This window comes from Salvelinus fontinalis, chromosome 27, assembly GCF_029448725.1.
Source record: "Salvelinus fontinalis isolate EN_2023a chromosome 27, ASM2944872v1, whole genome shotgun sequence".
In the NCBI taxonomy this organism is placed as follows: Eukaryota; Metazoa; Chordata; class Actinopteri; order Salmoniformes; family Salmonidae; genus Salvelinus; species Salvelinus fontinalis.
Window position 1 is genome coordinate 33,266,687 of NC_074691.1, and position 15,407 is coordinate 33,282,093.

Here is a 15,407-nt window from a genome sequence, read left to right on the forward strand (position 1 = left end):
CTAAAATGGATTAAATATTTTTTTAAATCTCAACAATCTACACACAATACCCCAATAATGACATCACAATACCCCATAATGACATCACAATACCCCATAATGACATCACAATACCCCATAATGACATCACAATACCCCATTAGGACATCACAATACCCCATAATGACATCACAATACCCCAATAATGAAAAAGTGAAAGCAGGTTTTTAGAAATGTGTGTCAACGTGTTAAAATTCAAAACAGATACCTTATTTACATAGAGTATATATACAGTACATATATTTATATTGATAAATATATGACCTGTGATACACATCATCCACTCATAGTAACAATATCACAACTCTATAATAGTGTGTGTGTGTGTGTGTGTGTGTGTGTGTGTAATGGTGACAGTGATAACAATATGATCCAGGTCAGACGATGGGGTCTAACAGGGGAGACAGGTCGAACCAGACAGACAATAACATCTGAGATAATATTACACGCTCAGACACTGTACAGGTATACACACAAACACACACACACACACACACACACACACACACACACACACACACACACACACACACACACACACACACACACACACACACACACACAGAGTAAGTATCAGGGAAGAAGAGTACATCCTCCTAGGGTTTGAGTCTCAAAACACTTCTCTACATGGTGGAATGAAGATGTTTCTGAGGATGGAGTGTGTGTGTGTACTAAGGAGTGTGTGTCCGGGGGTGTGTGTGTGTGTGTCCAGCGGTGTGTGTGTCCGGGGGTGTGTATGTGTGTGTCCAGCGGTGTGTGTGTCCGGGGGTGTGTGTGTGTGTCCAGCGGTGTGTGTGACTGACAATCATTTGGTGGGGCTTTGTTTAGTGTGTCAATATTTCCAGTGTTGATATGTGTGTGTGTGTTCATGCTCTGATGAGTAGATTAGGCACTACATAAAACCTGATCTGCTGATCTTTCACCTGCAGCTACCTCAGGTCCTATTGCGTGTCCGGGGGTGTGTGTGTCCGGGGGTGTGTATGTCCTGCGGTGTGTGTGTGTCCAGGGGTGTGTGTGTGTGTGTTTGTCCGTAGGAGTGCTTGTTTGTGTGTTTGCGTGTGTGTGTGTGTGTGGGTGCTTGTGTTTGTCCGTAGGAGTGTGTGTGTGTGTGTGTGTGTGTGGGGGGGGGTGCTTGTGTTTGCCCGTAGGAGTGTGTGTGTGTGTGTGTGTGTGTGTGTGCTTGTGTTTGTCCGTAGGAGTGTGTGTGTGTGTGTGTGTGTGTGTGTGGGGGGGGGGGGGGGGGGCTTGTGTTTGTCCGTAGGAGTGTGTGTGTGTGTGTGGGTGCTTGTGTTTGTCCGTAGGAGTGTGTGTGTGTGTGTGTGTGTGTGTGTGTGTGTAGGGGAGGTATCCAATCTGTTTATTGTAAAGTCCCAAAACTTTCACACCATATTCCCTACTTAGTGCACTACTTCCTACCAGGTACTATACACCATACTCCCTACTTAGTGCACTACTTCCTACCAGGTACTATACACCATACTCCCTACTTAGTGCACTACTTCCTACCAGGTACTATACACCATATTCCCTACTTAGTGCACTACTTCCTACCAGGTACTATACACCATACTCCCTACTTAGTGCACTACTTCCTACCAGGTACTATACACCATATTCCCTACTTAGTGCACTACTTCTTACCAGGTACTATACACCATATTCCCTACTTAGTGCACTACTTCCTACCAGGTACTATACACCATACTCCCTACTTAGTGCACTACTTCCTACCAGGTACTATACACCATACTCCCTACTTAGTGCACTACTTCCTACCAGGTACTATACACCATACTCCCTACTTAGTGCACTACTTCTTACCAGGTACTATACACCATACTCCCTACTTAGTTCACTACTTCCAACCAGGTACTATACACCATACTCCCTACTTAGTGCACTACTTCCTACCAGATACTATACACCATACTCCCTACTTAGTGCACTACTTCCTACCAGGTACTATACACCATACTCCCTACTTAGTGCACTACTTCTTACCAGGTACTATACACCATATTCCCTACTTAGTGCACTACTTCCTACCAGGTACTATACACCATACTCCCTACTTAGTGCACTACTTCTTACCAGGTACTATACACCATACTCCCTACTTAGTGCACTACTTCTTACCAGGTACTATACACCATATTCCCTACTTAGTGCACTACTTCCTACCAGGCCTGCACAGTGAATAGTGTGCCTTCTCAGACAGTCAGACAGCCCCTTGAAGCCATGAGTGAAAAGGTTAATAATTACATCATCAGGTGATTTGAGGGCCACCCAATCAGAGGAGAGGTCCCCCACTTCTGTCTACAGGGCAGAAAGCCTTGTTTGACTTGCAAATGACTGATATGCAAATGTTCCAGCCCGGGAACTCTCTCTCTCTCTCTCTCATTCCCTTTGTCTCCTTTCCATCTCTCCATCTGTCTGTCTCTCTCTTGTCCTCCTGTCTCTCTCCTTCTTTCCATCTCTCCATCTGTCTGTCTCTCTCTTGTTCTCCTGTCTCTCTCCTTCTTTCCATCTCTCCATCTGCCTGTCTCTCTTGTCCTCCTGTCTCCCCTTCTTTCCATCTCTCCATCTGCCTGTCTCTCTTGTCCTCCTGTCTCCCCTTCTTTCCATCTCTCCATCTGCCTGTCTCTCTTGTCCTCCTGTCTCCCCTTCTTTCCATCTCTCCATCTGTCTGTCTCTCTCTTGTCCTCCTGTCTCTCTCCTTTCTCTTTTCTTCTCCCTTCCTTGTCTTTCTCTCCCTACTAGATTTCCCCTTTTCCCTCCTTCTCCTTCTACCCCTTACTCCAAGACTAACACTAAAATACTTGGTAACAACAGGTGGAGACTACCACTAAAATACTTGGTAACAACAGGTGTAGACTACCACTAAAATACTTGGTAACAACAGGTGTAGACTACCACTAAAATACTTGGTAACAACAGGTGTAGACTACCACTAAAATAGTTGGTAACAACAGGTGGAGACTACCACTAAAATACTTGGTAACAACAGGTGGAGACTAACAGTAAAATACTTGGTAACAACAGGTGGAGACTACCACTAAAATACTTGGTAACAACAGGTGGAGACTACCACTAAAATACTTGGTAACAACAGGTGGAGACTACCACTAAAATACTTGGTAACAACAGGTGGAGACTAACAGTGAGATGTTTACTTACGGGCCAACAATGCAGAGAGAAAAATAATAACATGAGGAATAAATACACAATAAGTAACGATAACTTGGCTATATACACAGGGTACCAGTACTGAGTCAATGATAACTTGGCTATATATACACAGGGTACCACTACTGAGTCAATGATAACTTGGTTATATACACAGGGTACCAGTACTGAGTCAATGATAACTTGGCTATATATACACAGGGTACCAGTACTGAGTCAATGATACCTTGGCTATATATACACAGGGTACCAGTACTGAGTCAATGATAACCTGGCTATATACACAGGGTACCAGTACTGAGTCAATGATAACTTGGCTATATATACACAGGGTACCACTACTGAGTCAATGATAACTTGGTTATATACACAGGGTACCAGTACTGAGTCAATGATAACTTGGCTATATACACAGGGTACCAGTACTGAGTCAATGACAACCTGGCTATATACACTGGGTACCAGTACTGAGTCAAATATAACTTGGCTATATACACAGGGTACCAGTACAGAGTCAATGATAACTTGGTTATATACACAGGGTACCAGTACTGAGTCAATGATAACATGGCTATATACACGGGGTACCAGTACTGAGTCAATGATAACATGGCTATATACACAGGTTACCAGTACTGAGTCAATGATAACTTGGCTATATATACACAGGGTACCACTACTGAGTCAATGATAACTTGGTTATATACACAGGGTACCAGTACTGAGTCAATGATAACTTGGCTATATACACAGGGTACCAGTACTGAGTCAATGATAACATGGCTATGTACACGGGGTACCAGTACTAAGTCAATGATAACATGGCTATATACACGGGGTACCAGTACTGAGTCAATGATAACTTGGTTATATACACAGGGTACCAGTACTGAGTCAATGATAACATGGCTATATACACGGGGTACCAGTACTGAGTCAATGATAACATGGCTATATACACGGGGTACCAGTACTGAGTCAATGATAACATGGCTATATACACGGGGTACCAGTACTGAGTCAATGATAACTTGGCTATATACACAGGGTACCAGTACTGAGTCAATGATAACTTGGTTATATACACAGGGTACCAGTACTGAGTCAATGATAACATGGCTATATACACGGGGTACCAGTACTGAGTCAATGATAACATGGCTATATACACGGGGTACCAGTACTGAGTCAATGATAACATGGCTATATACACGGGGTACCAGTACTGAGTCAATGATAACTTGGCTATATACACAGGGTACCAGTACTGAGTCAATGATAACTTGGTTATATACACAGGGTACCAGTACTGAGTCAATGATAACTTGGCTATATACACAGGGTACCAGTACTGAGTCAATGATAACTTGGCTGTATACACAGGGTACCAGTACTGAGTCAATGATAACTTGGCTGTATACACAGGGTACCAGTACTGAGTCAATGATAACTTGGTTATATACACAGGGTACCAGTACTGAGTCAATGATAACTTGGCTGTATACACAGGGTACCAGTACTGAGTCAATGATAACTTGGTTATATACACAGGGTACCAGTACTGAGTCAATGATAACTTGGCTGTATACACAGGGTACCAGTACTGAGTCAATGATAACTTGGCTATATACACAGGGTACCAGTACTGAGTCAATGATAACTTGGTTATATACACTGGGTACCAGTACAGAGTAAATGATAACTTGGCTATATACACAGGGTACCAGTACTGAGTCAATGATAACTTTTCTATATACACAGGGTACCAGTACTGAGTCAATGATAACTTGGTTATATACACTGGGTACCAGTACAGAGTCAATGATAACTTGGCTATATACACAGGGTACCAGTACTGAGTAAATGATAACTTGGTTATATACACAAGGTACCAGTACAGATGTCACGACTCCCGCCGAAGTCGGCTCCTCTCCATGTTCGGGCGGCGTTCGGCGATCGACGTCACCGGCTTTCTAGCCATCGCCACTCCATTTTTCATATATCCATTTGTTTTGTCTTGTTTTCATACACACCTGGTTTTCATTACCCCAATCAATCTACTTGTATTTAACCCTCTGTTTCCCATCATGTTTTGTATGCAATTGTCTTCATGTCAAGTGATGTTCGTTAAAGCGCTTTAACTTTATTGTTCCGTGTTTTTTGAGCGCGCTTGTTTTGTTGTGCTCTCAGGTTTGGAACAATAATAAAGTGCGCTTTATTTAATATTACTCTGCTCTCCTGCACCTGACTTCGCCTTCATACATATCTTGAGAACAGAGTCCATGCGCAGGGGTACGAGGTAAATGTGGTAGATATGTACATACTGTATAGATAGGGATAAAGTAACTAGGCAACAGGATAGATAATAAACACTAACAGCAGAGTATGTCATCAGTCAAAAAGGTTAGTGCAAAAAGGGTCAATGCAGATGGTCCGGGTAGCTATTGGTTAACTCTTTATCAGTCTTATGGCTTGGGGGGGGGGGGGTAGAAGCTGTTCAGAGTCCTGTTGGTTCCAGACTTGGTGCATCGGTACCGCTTGTTGTGCGGTAGCAGAGAGAACAGTCTGTGACTTGAGTGGCTGGAGTCTTTGACAGTTTTTAAAAGGCCTTCCTCTGACACCGCCTGGTATGAAGATCCTGGATGGCAGGGAGCTCGGCACCAGTTATGTACTGGGCCGTACACACTACCCTCTGTAGCACCTTGTGGTCAGATGCCAAGCAGTTGCCATACCAGGCGGTGATGTAGCCAGTCATGGTGCAGCTCTTAATGGTGCAGCTGTAGAACGTTTTGAGAATCTGAGCGGCCCCATGCCGTAACCTTTTTGTAGCCTCCTTCCTCTCGTCCGTGTCGGTCTGTGGAACATGTTCATTCCATAGTGATGTGGACACCGAGGAACTTGAAGCTCTCGACCCGCTCTACTACAGCCCCCTTTCGATGTGGATTGGGGGCGTGCTCGACCCCTCCGTTTCCTGTCGGACACGATCCTTTGTCTTGCTGATGTTGAGGGAAAGGTTGTTGTCCTTGCACCACACTGCCAGGTCTCTGACCTTCTCCCTATAGTCTGCCTCATGGTCGTCGGTGATCAGGACTACCACCGTCGTGTCGTCAGCAAACTTGATGATGGTGTTGGAGTCGGTACCTGACGGTGCCGGTCAGTCAGGAAGCTCAGGATCCAGTTGCAGAGGGAGGTGTTCAATCCCAGGGTCCTGAGCTAAGTGATGGCGTTGAACGCTGAGCTGTAGTGAATGTACAGCATTCTCCCATAGGTGTTGTCTTAGTCCAGGTGGGTGAGGGCGATTGAGATTACGTCATCTGTGGATCTGTTGGGGCGGTATTTAAATGGGTCCGGGGTTTCTGGGGATCTGTTGGGGCGGTATTTAAATGGGTCCGGGGTTTCTGGGGATCTGGTGGGGCGGTATTTAAATGGGTCTAGGGTTTCTGGGGATCTGTTGGGGCGGTATTTAAATGGGCCCGGGGTTTCTGTGGACCTGTTGGGGCGGTATTTAAATGGGTCTGGGGTTTCTGTGGATCTTTTGGGGCGGTATTTAAATGGGCCCGGGGTTTCTGTGGATCTGTTGGGGCGGTATTTAAATGGGTCTGGGGTTTCTGTGGATCTGTTGGGGCGGTATTTAAATGGGTCCAGGGTTTCTGTGGATCTGTTGGGGCGGTATTTAAATGGGTCTAGGGTTTCTGGGGATGATAGTGTTGATGTGAGCCATGACCAGCCTTTCAAAGCATTTCATGGCTACAGACGTGAGTGCTACGATAGTCCTTTAGACAGGTTGCCTTGGTGATTTTGGGGGCACAGGGACTATGGTGGTCTGCTTGAAACATGTACAAAGCCTTCAGAAAGTATTCCTTTAATTTATTGAAAAATGTTGTGTTACAGCCTGAAATCTAAATAGATTTTTTTTTTATGTAATAATTACCCATCTACACACAATACCATATAATAATAAAGTGAAAACATTTTTATTTATTTATTTTTTTACATTTATTGAAAATGAAATACAGAACTACCTTATTTACCTAAGTATTCACAACCCTGTGTCAATACTTTGTAGAAGCACCTTTGGACAGCGATTAAAGCTGTGTCTTTCTGGGTAAGTCTCTAAGAGCTGTGAGTCTTTCCAGGTAAGTCTCTAAGAGCTGTGAGTTTTTCCGGGTAAGTCTCTAAGAGATGTGAGTCTTTCCAGGTAAGTCTCTAAGAGTTGTGAGTCTTTCCAGGTAAGTCTCTAAGAGCTGTGAGTCTTTCCAGGTAAGTCTTTAAGAGCTGTGAGTCTTTCCAGGTAAGTCTCTAAGAGCTGTGAGTCTTTCCAGGTAAGTCTCTAAGAGCTGTGAGTCTTTCCAGGTAAGTCTCTAAGAGCTGTGAGTCTTTCCAGGTAAGTCTTTAAGAGCTGTGAGTCTTTCCAGGTAAGTCTCTAAGAGCTGTGAGTCTTTCCAGGTAAGTCTCTAAGAGCTGTGAGTCTTTCCAGGTAAGTCTCTAAGAGCTGTGAGTCTTTCCAGGTAAGTCTCTAAGAGCTGTGAGTCTTTCCAGGTAAGTCTCTAATAGCTGTGAGTTTTTCCAGGTAAGTCTCTAAGAGCTGTGAGTCTTTCCAGGTAAGTCTAAGAGCTTTCCACACCTGCAACATTTGCCCATTATTCTTCAAGCTCTGTCAAATTGGTTGTTGATCACTGCTAGACAACGATTTTCAGGTCTTGCCATATACTTAAAATTACATTTATCTTGGTAAGCAACTCCAGTGTAGATTAAGCCTTGTGTTTTAGGTTATAGTCCTGCTGAAAGGTGAATTCATCTCCCAGTGTCTGGTGGAAAGCAGACTGAACCATGTTTTCCTCTATGGAAAACTACTAGTAGGATGTTATGGGGTTAGTAGGATGTTATGGGGCTATTAGTAGGATGTTATGGGGTTAGTAGGATGTTATGGGGTTAGTAGGATATTATGGGGTTAGTAGGATGTTATGGGGTTAGTAGGATGTTATGGAGTTAGTAGGATGTTATGGGGTTAGTAGGATGTTATGGGGTTAGTAGGATGTTATGGGGTTAGTAGGATGTTATGGGGTTAGTAGGATGTTATGGGGTTAGTAGGATGTTATGGGGTTAGTAGGATGTTATGGAGTTAGTAGGATGTTATGGGGTTAGTAGGATGTTATGGGGTTAGTAGGATGTTATGGGGTTAGTAGGATGTTATGGGGTTAGTAGGATGTTATGGGGTTAGTAGGATGTTATGGGGTTAGTAGGATGTTATGGGGTTAGTAGGATGTTATGGGGTTAGTAGGATGTTATGGGGGTAGGATGTTATGGGGTTAGTAGGATGTTATGGAGTTAGTAGGATGTTATGGGGTTAGTAGGATGTTATGGAGTTAGTAGGATGTTATGGAGTTAGTAGGATGGTATGGAGTTAGTAGGATGTTATGGGGTTAGTAGGATGGTATGGGGTTAGTAGGATGTTATGGAGTTAGTAGGATGTTATGGAGTTAGTAGGATGGTATGGGGTTAGTAGGATGTTATGGAGTTAGTAGGATGTTATGGGGCTAATAGGATGTTATGGAGTTATGGTTAGTAGGATGTTGTGGGGGTATTTCAGCACTACTCTGTTTGGGGTGACAACAATCCAACAATACACCTACCAATCATAATCTCTCCATGAGCCATATTTCTCTCTCTACACCCCACCACCACCTTTCTCTCCCCTCTCTCTCTCAAATCCAGGGCTATCTATCTTCACTTGTTGCCTGTAAACAGATTTCAGGTGGTAATTTGAAGTGTTTGAAGATGAGTCATTATGTTGAATCATAACACTGAGTTTTGTATTTATTATGGATCCCCATTAGCCAAGGCAGCAGCTACTCTTCCTGGGGTCTGGGATGTTATGGGGGTATTCCAGCACTACTCTGTTTGCAGTAACAACAATACACAATACACAGCCATAGTTCTCTCTCTACCCCCACCCCACCCCGATAAGAGTTGAACCTCTAATCAGATAAAGAGGTAGGGAAGGAAGAAGGGAGAGAGAGAGAGGACTGTTTCACTAGCACAGACTGGGATATGTTCAGGAATAGATTCGATAACATTCAGGAGTTTACGACATCAGTCACTGGCTTCGTTAATAAGTGCATCGATGATGTCGTCCCCACAGGGACCATATATATCCCAACCAGAAGCCAACTAATCCGGACCATTAAATCCCGCTACGACCTCCGACATCAAACAGGCAATGCATGATTAAGATTAAATCCTACTGACGCCGGCTCTGACGCTCGTCAGATGAGGCTGGGCTCTGACGCTCGTCAGATGAGGCTGGGCTCTGACGCTCGTCAGATGAGGCTGGGCTCTGACGCTCGTCAGATGAGGCTGGGCTCTGACGCTCGTCAGATGAGGCTGTGCTTGCAAACTTTTACGGGTTACAAAAGGGAAACCCAGCCACGAGTTGCCCAGTGACACGAGCCTACCAGATGAGCTAAACGCCTACTATTCTCGCTTCGAGGCAAGCAAAACTGAACCACGCATGAGAGCACCAGCTGTTCCAGACGACTGAACTTGCTCTCCATAGCCTATGTAAGATCTTTAAACAGGTTAACATTCAGAAGTCCGGCAGGGCCAGACGGCTTACCAGGACGTGTACTGAGATAATGCACTGACCAGCTGGCCAGTGTCTTCCCTGACATTTTCAACCTCTCCCTGACCCAGTCTGTAATGCCTTATAATACCTTCAGAAAGTTTTCACAACCATTTGACTTTCCCCACGTTGTTACAGCCTGAAATGGGATTCAATTTAGATTTTTTTGTGTGTGTCACTGTTCTACACACAATACCCGAAATCATTTCAAAGTGTAATGAATTGTAAAAATAAATATAAAGCTGAAATGTTTTGAGTCAATACGTATTCAACTCCTTTGTTATATAAAAATGTGTAAAAATGCCACATAAATTGCATGGACTCACTTTGTGTGCAATAATAGTGTTTAACATTATTTGTTAATGACTTCCTCATCTCTGTACCACACACATACAGATAATTGTAAGTGAATTTCAAACACAGTTTCAAGCACAAAGGACAGGGAGGTTTTTCAATGCCTCGCAAAGAAGGGCACCTATTGGTAGATGGGTAAAAAAAGCAGATATTGAATGTTCATTTGAGCATGGTGAAGTTATTAATTACACTTTGGATGGTGTATCAATGCACCCGGTCACTACAAAGATACAGGCATCCTTCCTAACTAAGTTAAACCACTCGGGATTTCACCATGAGGCCAATGGGGACTTTAAAACCGTTACAGAGTTTAATAGGATGTTATGGAATTAGTAGGATGTTATGGGGCTAAATCCATACCATCCTACTAACTCCATACCATCCTACTAATAGCCCCATAACATCCTACTAACCCCATAACATCCTACTAACCCCATAACATCCTACTAACATCCTACTAACTCCATAACATCCTACTAACCCCATAACATCCTACTAACCCCATACCATCCTACTAACTCCATAACATCCTACTAACCCCATAACATCCTACTAACCCCATAACATCCTACTAACCCCATAACATCCTACTAACCCCATAACATCCTACTAACCCCACAACATCCTACTAACCCCATAACATCCTACTAACCCCACAACATCCTACTAACCCCATAACATCCTACTAACCCCATAACATCCTACTAACCCCATAACATCCTACTAACCCATAACATCCTACTAACTCCATACCATCCTACTAACTCCATAACATCCTACTAACCCCATAACATCCTACTAACCCCATAACATCCTACTAACCCCATAACATCCTACTAACCCCATAACATCCTACTAACATCCTACTAACCCCATAACATCCTACTAACATCCTACTAACCCCATAACATCCTACTAACCCCATAACATCCTACTAACATCCTACTAACCCCATAACATCCTACTAACATCCTACTAACCCCATAACATCCTACTAACCCCATAACATCCTACTAACCCCATAACATCCTACTAACATCCTACTAACTCCATACCATCCTACTAACTCCATAACATCCTACTAACCCCATAACATCCTACTAACCCCATAACATCCTACTAACCCCATAACATCCTACTAACCCCATAACATCCTACTAACATCCTACTAACCCCATAACATCCTACTAACCCCATAACATCCTATTAGCCCCACAACATCCTATTAGCCCCATAACATCCTACTAACCCCATACCATCCTACTAACCCCATACCATCCTACTAACCCCATACCATCCTACTAACCCATAACATCCCACTAACCCCATAACATCCTACTAACCCCATAACATCCTACTAACCCCATAACATCCTACTAACCCCATAACATCCTACTAATAGCCCCATTACATCCTACTAACCCCATAACATCCTACTAACCCCATAACATCCTACTAACCCATAACATCCTACTAACTCCATAACATCCTACTAACCCCATACCATCCTACTAACTCCATAACATCCTACTAACCCCATAACATCCTACTAACCCCATACCATCCTACTAACCCCATACCATCCCACTAACCCCATAACATCCTACTAATTAGCCACATAACATGTTACTAGCAGTAGAGTGGACCTAAGCAGCTAGACTACACACAGCAGTAGAGTGGACCTAAGCAGCTAGTCTACACACAGCAGTAGAGTGGACCTAAGCAGCTAGTCTACACACAGCAGTAGAGTGGACCTAAGCAGCTAGTCTACACACAGCAGTAGAGTGGACCTAAGCAGCTAGTCTACACACAGCAGTAGAGTGGACCTAAGCAGCTAGTCTACACACAGCAGTAGAGTGGACCTAAGCAGCTAGTCTACACACAGCAGTAGAGTGGACCTAAGCAGCTAGTCTAAACACAGCAGTAGAGTGGACCCAAGCAGCTAGTCTACACACAGCAGTAGAGTGGACCTAAGCAGCTAGTCTACACACAGCAGTAGAGTGGACCTAAGCAGCTAGTCTACACACAGCAGTAGAGTGGACCTAAGCAGCTAGTCTACACACAGCAGTAGAGTGGACCTAAGCAGCTAGTCTACACACAGCAGTAGAGTGGGCCTAAGCAGCTAGTCTACACACAGTAGTAGAGTGGACCTAAGCAGCTAGTCTACACACAGCAGTAGAGTGGACCTAAGCAGCTAGTCTACACACAGCAGTAGAGTGGACCTAAGCAGCTAGTCTACACACAGCAGTAGAGTGGACCTAAGCAGCTAGTCTACACACAGTAGTAGAGTGGACCTAAGCAGCTAGTCTACACACAGCAGTAGAGTGGACCTAAGCAGCTAGTTTACACACAGCAGTAGAGTGGACCTAAGCAGCTAGTTTACACACAGCAGTAGAGTGGACCTAAGCAGCTAGTCTACACACAGCAGTAGAGTGGACCTAAGCAGCTAGTCTACACACAGCAGTAGAGTGGACCTAAGCAGCTAGTCTACACACAGCAGTAGAGTGGACCTAAGCAGCTAGTCTACACACAGCAGTAGAGTGGACCTAAGCAGCTAGTCTACACACAGCAGTAGAGTGGACCTAAGCAGCTAGTCTACACAGCAGTAGAGTGGACCTAAGCAGCTAGTCTACACACAGCAGTAGAGTGGACCTAAGCAGCTAGTCTACACACAGCAGTAGAGTGGACCTAAGCAGCTAGTCTACACACAGCAGTAGAGTGGACCTAAGCAGCTAGTCTACACACAGCAGTAGAGTGGACCTAAGCAGCTAGTCTACACAGCAGTAGAGTGGACCTAAGCAGCTAGTCTACACACAGCAGTAGAGTGGACCTAAGCAGCTAGTCTACACAGCAGTAGAGTGGACCTAAGCAGCTAGTCTACACACAGCAGTAGAGTGGACCTAAGCAGCTAGTCTACACACAGCAGTAGAGTGGACCTAAGCAGCTAGTCTACACACAGCAGTAGAGTGGACCTAAGCAGCTAGTCTACACACAGCAGTAGAGTGGACCTAAGCAGCTAGTCTACACAGCAGTAGAGTGGACCTAAGCAGCTAGTCTACACACAGCAGTAGAGTGGACCTAAGCAGCTAGTCTACACACAGCAGTAGAGTGGACCTAAGCAGCTAGTCTACACAGCAGTAGAGTGGACCTAAGCAGCTAGTCTACACACAGCAGTAGAGTGGACCTAAGCAGCTAGTCTACACAGCAGTAGAGTGGACCTAAGCAGCTAGTCTACACACAGCAGTAGAGTGGACCTAAGCAGCTAGTCTACACACAGCAGTAGAGTGGACCTAAGCAGCTAGTCTACACACAGTAGTAGAGTGGACCTAAGCAGCTAGTCTACACACAGCAGTAGAGTGGACCTAAGCAGCTAGTTTACACACAGCAGTAGAGTGGACCTAAGCAGCTAGTTTACACACAGCAGTAGAGTGGACCTAAGCAGCTAGTCTACACACAGCAGTAGAGTGGACCTAAGCAGCTAGTCTACACACAGCAGTAGAGTGGACCTAAGCAGCTAGTCTACACCCAGCAGTAGAGTGGACCTAAGCAGCTAGTCTACACACAGCAGTAGAGTGGACCTAAGCAGCTAGTCTACACACAGCAGTAGAGTGGACCTAAGCAGCTAGTCTACACAGCAGTAGAGTGGACCTAAGCAGCTAGTCTACACACAGCAGTAGAGTGGACCTAAGCAGCTAGTCTACACACAGCAGTAGAGTGGACCTAAGCAGCTAGTCTACACACAGCAGTAGAGTGGACCTAAGCAGCTAGTCTACACAGCAGTAGAGTGGACCTAAGCAGCTAGTCTACACACAGCAGTAGAGTGGACCTAAGCAGCTAGTCTACACAGCAGTAGAGTGGACCTAAGCAGCTAGTCTACACACAGCAGTAGAGTGGACCTAAGCAGCTAGTCTACACACAGCAGTAGAGTGGACCTAAGCAGCTAGTCTACACACAGCAGTAGAGTGGACCTAAGCAGCTAGTCTACACACAGCAGTAGAGTGGACCTAAGCAGCTAGTCTACACACAGCAGTAGAGTGGACCTAAGCAGCTAGTCTACACACAGCAGTAGAGTGGACCTAAGCAGCTAGTCTACACACAGCAGTAGAGTGGACCTAAGCAGCTAGTCTACACACAGCAGTAGAGTGGACCTAAGCAGCTAGTCTACACCCAGCAGTAGAGTGGACCTAAGCAGCTAGTCTACACACAGCAGTAGAGTGGACCTAAGCAGCTAGTCCGTGTTATATCTCTCTCTGATCCTAATGAGACACTACCGCCATCTAGTGGACAGTCATGGCTCAGTGTTTACCTCAGTGTTGATTTTTTATTTATTTATTTTTTTACCTTTATTTAACTAGACAGGTCAGTTAAGAACAAATTCTTATTTTCAATGACGGCCTAGGAACAGAGGGTTAACTGCCTGTTCAGGGGCAGAACGACAGATTTGTACCTTGTCAGCTCGGGGATATGAACTTGCAACCTTTCCTTTCGGTTACTAGTCCAATGCTCTAACCACTAGGCTACCCTGCCGCCCCGTAATCAATCAAACGGATTCCTCCCCGACTGCAGTTTGACCTCCTTTCTGGTAAACTTGTTTATTTTGTTTGAAAAATGACAGTTTAAACCTCAGTAACAGCTTAACATTTAATTTGGGAGGTATTTCATCTGTTACATGTGTCAGGTCACGAAATCAGACGTAAACAAATGCACGTGGCCTCTTCATTCTTTTTTAGGAAATTGCATAAAGATATTGCAGTGCATGTTGGGATATCACTTTGCTCTTAATCCTTGCTGGCTCGGTCGATGTGGTAGTCCGAGGGTCTAATTAGCCCCTAACACCCTCGATAATTGTCACTCCCTCAGCTTTGGGACACTTGTGCATATGTCGGAGGCGAGAGTGAACGCGTAAATGTATGACCGAGGGGAAGGGAGTGATTTGTCATTTAGCCACTTCCTCTCTCTCCTTCTGCCTCAGGGATGGAGAGAGTAGACAGACAGCTGGAGGAGTGAGACTGAAAGAATAGACATATCACCCGTCCTCGACCTAAATGAGATGGTTTGGGATGAGTTGGACAGCAGAGTGAAGGAAAATCAGCCAACAAGTGCTCAGCATACGTGGGAACTCCTTCAAAACTGTTGGAAGATAATTCCAGGTGAAGCTGGTTGAGAGAATGCCAAGAGTGTGCAAAACTGTCATCAAGGCAAAGGG